At 52.0% G+C, this 7189-nt stretch overlaps 1 long non-coding RNA gene across 1 annotated transcript; it reads right to left on the bottom strand.

Annotated features, from left to right (window-relative positions):
• Nucleotides 1-234: 234 nt before the first annotated feature.
• On the bottom strand, nt 235-3764 carry LOC143272020 (uncharacterized). Its single transcript, XR_013049393.1, has 2 exons — nt 3400-3764; nt 235-2699 (listed from the first exon to the last, which is right to left on the bottom strand). It is a non-coding gene; the product is annotated as an uncharacterized LOC143272020 (long non-coding RNA).
• Nucleotides 3765-7189: the final 3425 nt, after the last annotated feature.

Here is a 7189-nt window from a genome sequence, read left to right as displayed (position 1 = left end):
CCTTAAAAATTTTTAAATTATGTGCATATATGTGTGGGGGAAGCGTTGCACCTGAATGCAGTTCCCTTGGAGACCAGAGAAGGCATCAGAGTCATGGAACACTGGAGTTACACGCAGTTGTAAGGAGTCTGACATGGGTGCTGGGAAAGGAACTTAGGTCTTCTAAAAATGATGTGCTTAGACACAGGGCCATCTCTGCAACCCCCACCCCCACCCCCAGCCCTTTATTAATGCTTGTATTCTTTAAATAATTTGTTTATTCTAGTTTAAGACTCACAAGGAATTGCAGAAACAGTTTGGAGGATTCCCATGGACCCTTCCCCAGCTCCCCCAGTTGTGACATCTAATGCAACCACAGAAAGAAAGACAGTAAGTTGACATTGGTACAATGTCATGAACTCAGGAACTTTCTTTAGAGTCCACAAGTTACTACTCAACACACAGCCTGTGTGCTCATGGGCACGTGCTTCTGTGAGATTTTATTGCATTGTATAATCACCACCTCAATCAAGATACAGAACTGTTCCATTACCACAAAGAATGTTCTAGAGCTTCCTCTAACAAAAATGCACACATTTGCAGAAAGTCCACATATTGGCAGGAAGAGCCAATATGCTGGGGAGTAGACCTATGATTTCTAAGTCATAGTCTTCTCTGTAGGTTCCTGGGTGCCTCGGGTTGACACGAAGGCTCACAGAAGGGCTGTAATATGTGCAGGATGCCGAAGAATTGGGGGAGATGCTCAGCAAACCTGAGTTCTTTCCCTTTCATTCTCAAGGGTCAGGTGAGGGGTGTTAGAAATTCTTGCTGCAGGCTTCTGGCTTGATGTGGTATTTGGGGCTTGCTCTATGAATAAGAAAATTCCAAGATCCAAAAACCTGCATGTAACTATGGTTGTTTCGCTGAAACTAAGATCTGCCCCATGTGCTCCAGAGACTGGGGTTAGACAGGTTCTTCCAACTAATACTCAATATCCACATGCTGGAAATGACCTTGTGTGCCCTTGTTACTTGAATAAGAAAGCAAAGAAACTGAAAAAAAGTGAAGGCCCCTAAGCTTTGGATATATTATAGAATGGCAAAGGGCAGAAGGAACTTGAGTCATCGGGCAGTTAATGAGCCGTGTGCACTGGCTAAGTCCTCCTCCGGATTACAAGTGCAGGGATTTTCCAGAGTCCGCTAAGTGTTCTGGGAAGTAAGGAATAGCATCATCCCTGCTAGAGATGAGGAAGACTTGGGCACAAAGAGATCCACATGCTCAGGGCAATAGATCTCCTGTGAGATTCGAACTCAGACTGCCTGGGTTCAGGCTACATACTTTGACTAGAAGGAGTCAGGACCCTTATTCTCAAGAGTGAGGGGGAATGAAGTTCTCCCTTCGAGTCTCAGAATGACCATCCTATATCACTTATGCAAATGAGACATCCTGGTGAATGCTGAACACACATTAGAAAAAGCCTGCAGTCATTCCACACTTGTGAAAACCAGACTGTTTTCGTGTCCCTACTGTGCTTATTTAGCACCTATGGTGTGCACACTCTGTGCTAGGCAACAGGAATAGAATGGAGAGGGAACAGGTGTGGTGCCCGTTTTCCTGGAGACCACAGTCCATCAGTGGCCCTGTCAGTTAAAGGACCACAGAAATGCCTTGAAAATCAGGATCAGCCCAGCAATGTGATGGAGCAGTGTTAGCGCTCTTTCAGCAGAGGCTGTGGTCTAGCAGGAAGTTGGCCCTGAAGACCAGAGAGCAGAGGCCTGAAGGACAAGGAAGCATGCAGGAAGCCCTTGAGAAGCCTTGGGGAGAAATAAGGCTGAGTTGAACTCGTGAAAGACGGGGCCTGAAGAGGTGGAGAGCTTGCCTAGCATGCACCAGGCCCTGGCCTGGATCTCCACTGGGCTTCTAAGGGAGCCTTGAAATGATCCCGAGCTGTGTGAAAACAGTGAATGACTCTCTAGAGTGCTCATGTACGAGGCACGCTGTGTGTGCAGGCAGGGGACCATCACATCCCAGTTCACAGAACTTTCCAAAGGACTGAATAGTGACAGAAGCCCCTGAAGCTAAGTGTTCCTCCCGTGCCGGAAAGGAGGACAGCCAAGAGTGTGCTACCAGAAGATGCAAGGCTGGAGGTCTGTCTGCCCAGTGCCTCCAGGAACCACCCCCATCCCCACCCCCTTTCTCCATCTCTTCTCACAGCCCCACTGAATTCTGGTGGAGGCTGGGGGTGTACAAACTCTTGAAAACTTTGCCTACCCTTCTGGGGCGAACACATGAACTTCCAGGCACCACATTAAGAAACCCTGGCCCACGGAGGCCATGGTGTGGTGGGAGAGCTGCAGACAGCACCCTAGGCCAGATCAGTTTCCTGTTAGGATGAGAACATCCTAGGGCCTAGGACCCAACGAATGAGATGCACCCAAAATCCACTCTTCTACGTGAATGAGGAAGCCGCTCTCTATCATCTGGTACTCAATTCTGGGAACACAGAGGTGAATCAGACACAGATCTGGTCCTGGAAGACCCAGCCTAGGTTAGAATGGTTGGGACGAGAGGCGATTGGAAAGGGCAGAGCAATCCTCTTCTTGCTGACGCTCTCAAGGATGAGTAGACGGCGATGATCAAAGCTAGGAGAGGCACAGCAGACATCGAAGAAAGTTGCCAGGAGAACACAGATGCTTGCTCCTGGGATCCCTAGAGAAGAGCTGAGAAACATTGACAGTTCAGTGATTGAAAACTTTTGTGTTGTGGTGGTTGGCTACCGGCTACCTCCTAGTGACAGGTGATCATGGCCAGCTTCTCTTTTCTGAACCACTAAAGGAATGGGTCTATCTCTTGCAGAGAGGGTCAGCCCAGGCCAGGGCCAACACACAGGGCAGAAACATAACACTGACAGCATGATTACCCCAGATGATGTCTAGGCAAAGAGGGCCTGCCTCGGGGTTCAGGTGAGCCTTAATGAGGCTAGAAGGCCTGGGAGGGTCTATCTGCTCCATCTTCTCCCTTCACTATCCTGAGTAAAATGCAGGTCACTTGGGGAAATGAGGAGGGGGTAGTTCCAGGTGTGGAGTCTAGAGCTCAACCTGGGTTGACTTGAGGGTCTGGGATGGTCCACGGGAAAAGGGAAAATAACCTTCCTTCGTAGACACAGGGCTCCGAGCTGCTCTCATTTGCCTGTGTGACGCTCGGAGTGACCGCGTGAGGCCGGCGGGGTGAACCCAGAACTTGGAAGTGTAAGAACGGGTATTTGAAACCATGGGGGCCCACTCCTGGACCTGCGCTCCTGACCACGGTGCTCCTCGGCCTCCTGGGAAAGCTCTTGGGAGGGCCATGTACTCCGCCATGGCTCGGTAGTGGCTCCGGGTGGCCCCACAAGCCCCAGAGCATCACCGCTGGCCTTTGTACCTTGCAACGGTCTTTCTCTCCTTAAAGCGCGGTCTGTACCCGGTGACCCTGACACTCCTCTGACGCTGCGTTCATGGGGGCCGTCCTTAAACCCCGTCTAGGATTCCAGTCATTCTCTCCGCCCTGCTTCAGTGGTTGGTCAAGCTGCCCGACACCTGATTTCGGAGACACCTCACTGGCCACAGCCACCTAAACATGGGTATGTTGGAGGAGCCGAGTCAATCTGCGCATCGAATGACCCTGAAGAAATAAGACCAGGGAGTCTGGTCAAACCGTTAACTCCCCCCAGTCCTGGAAGTTATGGAAAACGGTCTCTTTCCGTCTGACAGGGCAGCCGTCTCCCAGGTGACCCACGGTGCTGCTTCAGCTGATTGGGTTAAAGTATTAAAGAGAGGCGGGTCTGTGTGGGCTCTGCCCAATAGGAGAGCTCGGTCCTAGGCCATGCCGTCACAGGATACCCAATCAGAGCCGTGCAAGGACCACTGCTCCTGGGGCGTCATGGGACTGCAAAGTCAGGTTGAAAGTTTCCAACAATGGTGCTGCTGGGCCTCGGGTTTTGTGAGCGTGGGGAGAGCAGCAGTTCGTTCCCCTCACACCAACTCGTCCTCTTGAGACCCCCATGGGTTGCTGTTGGACTAGAAGCATTCTGAGAGTCGGGTCACATTCTACCCCTGTAAAGCTCAGGGGACTCTTGGCACGAGTCACAAGCGCCCCTCTTCTGTTTCTTAACCCTTTGGTCTTACACAACCTAGCAAGGACTGGTGTTGTCAGGGCTGGGTGACTCCTCACCGCCATAGCCCAGGGAGGGGAAGAGGCTTCCTCAGACACACAAGCGCGAGTGGCCCAGTTCACTTTGGAACCTGGCTTTGTGTTCCAAGGCGAGCCAGAGGCAGGGAGATTGGGAACTCAAAGGCCATCCTGAGCCTCAGACGGAGACCCTGTCTCAAAAAACAAACAAACAAACAAACAAACAAACAACAGCAAAGCCAAACTGAGCCTCACATTAGGGTCTGGTGTGGTTAGCTATTTCATGCAAGCCTAGAAGCATAAGAAAGGCATATCTTCCAAACACAGTAGATCATGATATGCAGGGCTGGTGAGACTGTGTCTTATTGTCTCCTTGCCTGGCTGCCTGACGTCACGAGTGGGTTTCCCGGTGACAGCACTTGACCTAGTACGAAGCCATCTGTTCTCTCAGGTGAGTACTTGAGAGAACAACAGGGTGGATGGGCGCCCCCCCCCAGCAGACCTTCGAGGCTGGTGGGGTGGGCTGGCAGTGGACAGCACAGGCTCGGGAGCCGGAGCAAACTTCAAACCTGGCCTCTGTAAGTTAGTCTCTCTGGTCAGATCTAGTGTCGCCGTGTGTACACTGGGCGCATTTCAAACTCTTTCGAACAAGTGTGACTGGGGCTGGGGAGATGGTCCAGTGGGGAGAACGTTTGCTGTGCAAATGTGAGGATGCCCGTGTCTGTAACCCTGGGAAGAAATGCAGAAGCGGGTGGATCTCTATGAGTTCGAGGCAAGCCTAGTCTGCATGGTGAGTTCCAGGCTAGCCAGAGCTACACAGTGAGACTCTGTCTCAAAAACAAAGCAAGCAAGCAAGCAAACAAAAACCATAATAAATAAAAATAAAGTGGAGAGTGATCCAGGAAGGCATCCAATGTTGGCCTCTGGCCTCCACGGGAACACAGTCGTGTGTAACTGCATACGTAAGCCTACCACACGAAGAAGGAAGGGAGGACGGGAGGAAGGGAGGGAGGGAGGGAAAGAGAGAAAGAGGGAAGGAGGAAGCAAGCAAGCAAGGAAGGAAGGGCAGGCTTTGACAGTTTGGAAAACTGAGCTAAAAGGGGGATATTCCCAAGTTACCTGACTCTGGATTACAGTTTTCCCTCCAGATTAATAATTCACTTTTAATAGGCTACCTGAGTTTAAACCTCGAATCCACAACTCTCTTGTTATCCGGTCTTGGATGAAGATGAATGAAATGGGTTAGTGTTCAGCCCTGTTCTTCATGGTAGTATATCTTCGTGCTTTCCTTTCCTTTCTTTCTTTCTTTGTTTCTTTCTTTTTTCCGAGACAGGGTTTCTCTGTGTAGTTTTGGAGCCTGTCCTGGATCTCTCTCTGTAGACCAGGCTGGCTTCGAATTCACAGAGATCTGCCTGGCTCTGCCTCCCGAGTACTGGGATTAAAGGCATGTGCCACCACCGCCCGGCTTCTTCATGTTTTTCTGAACCTGCCTGCACACACACTCTCCAAGAGTACGGATTTTCTCTGTGCATCCTACGTGCCCTTCCATCCCGGCGGCAATGCCCATGCTATCCTACCGAGCAGATGGCATCCCCCCCCCCCCACTCCTCACAGACATGCTGGGAATGAGCCATAGTGAGTTTCTGTGGACAGATGTGGCAACTGAGGATCGGGCAGTTGAAGTAACTGAAGTCCCCCAGTGAGAAAGCCGCGGTGTCAGGTCCCCCCTCCGCCTGTGTGACTCAGAAGCACATGTGGAGTCACTGTGTCACCCCGCCTGAAAGAGAAATGGTTAGGAACCACGATGAATGGGTGAGGCACAGTACCGCTGAGTCAGACAGCAGGCAGACCTCTGCTTGTGTGTTTATTGGTCACCTGCCTCGTCCTTCCTCCATTGACATCCGGGGAAGGCCTTTCTCTAGGCAGACTCGCCTGCCTCTGGAGTCAGGCTGCCCTTCTGTGCCAAGATCTACTTCCTCCATCCTTGGCCTTGACCCCCTCTTGTGCCAGGGGCAAGGGGAAGCAGAAAGACTTGATGCCACCTGTCCCTACAGCAGGGGCTCTGGCCACTTTGTGGGCTGATAGAGACAGGGAGTGGGTGGCTCAGAGAACCCACGGGACACAGCCCTTGTTAGGAAACCGCCCTTGGTTCCAGAGCAGGAAAAATTCCTTCCTGCCCACCTTGGGAGGGACGGGCTGCCTGCCTCAGGGCCGTCCGCCTTCACAGGAATGGAGAAGACTTGGGGGCAGGGATGCAGGTGTGGCAGGTAGCCACAAAACTTTCCAGTCCCTACCCCTCTCCGGTCCGTGACATCTCTGTGATCAATCAGCTGGTGTGCTGGAGTTCTCAGCACGCTTTCGCATATGTGACCCCATTTTTGAGCCTCACAGCGATGCTTTGCTGGGAGGTGTGGATGGGAGGCAGCTTGGCCCAGTGACAGGCCAGAGGTGTAGCCAAGCCAAAGTCATCAGATCTATGTTCAGATCCCAACCTGTGATGCAGGGGAAATTGACTCAACCTCCCTGGGTCCAGTCTTCCTCCATCTGTGAAATGAAGATTTATTCCTTTTTTGGCAGGGGGTGGGGGGCTGGGGGGGTGATGTGGGAAGTAGTGACGTAAGTTAAATTTCTAAGAATCCTACAAGGAACACTTTAGAGTTAGCTGGACCCTCTGAATGTAGCCTATTGGCCAATGAATGCAAGGCTGAGCCAGGGTCACTTACATTGGCCTGTCAGTTCCCCTGTCTCACTGACAATATACTTAGGAGTAAATTCTAGTCCAGCTGACCCAAGTGAGACGGGAGGCGTGGTCTGGGAGGGCCTTGCCCTGTGTCTCAGCAGGGAGGGGGTGGGGGTTACACTGGGGAGTGGTCCTCTTCTCACAGAGGGTGCTGGGGCAGGATGGCAGGACAGAAAGCAGGACCCCTCCCTCCGACAGTCCCTGCAGGCCTGTCAGCTCCCTGCCTTGCTCTCCTCCCTGAGAGTCCCCTGCTCCTGCTGTAACTTTCCAGTGTCTTGCGAGTTTCCCAAGACGAAGGCGCCA

Source organism: Peromyscus maniculatus, chromosome 2, assembly GCF_049852395.1.
Source record: "Peromyscus maniculatus bairdii isolate BWxNUB_F1_BW_parent chromosome 2, HU_Pman_BW_mat_3.1, whole genome shotgun sequence".
NCBI lineage: Eukaryota > Metazoa > Chordata > Mammalia > Rodentia > Cricetidae > Peromyscus > Peromyscus maniculatus.
This window is presented reverse-complemented; position numbering and strand designations above follow the sequence as displayed.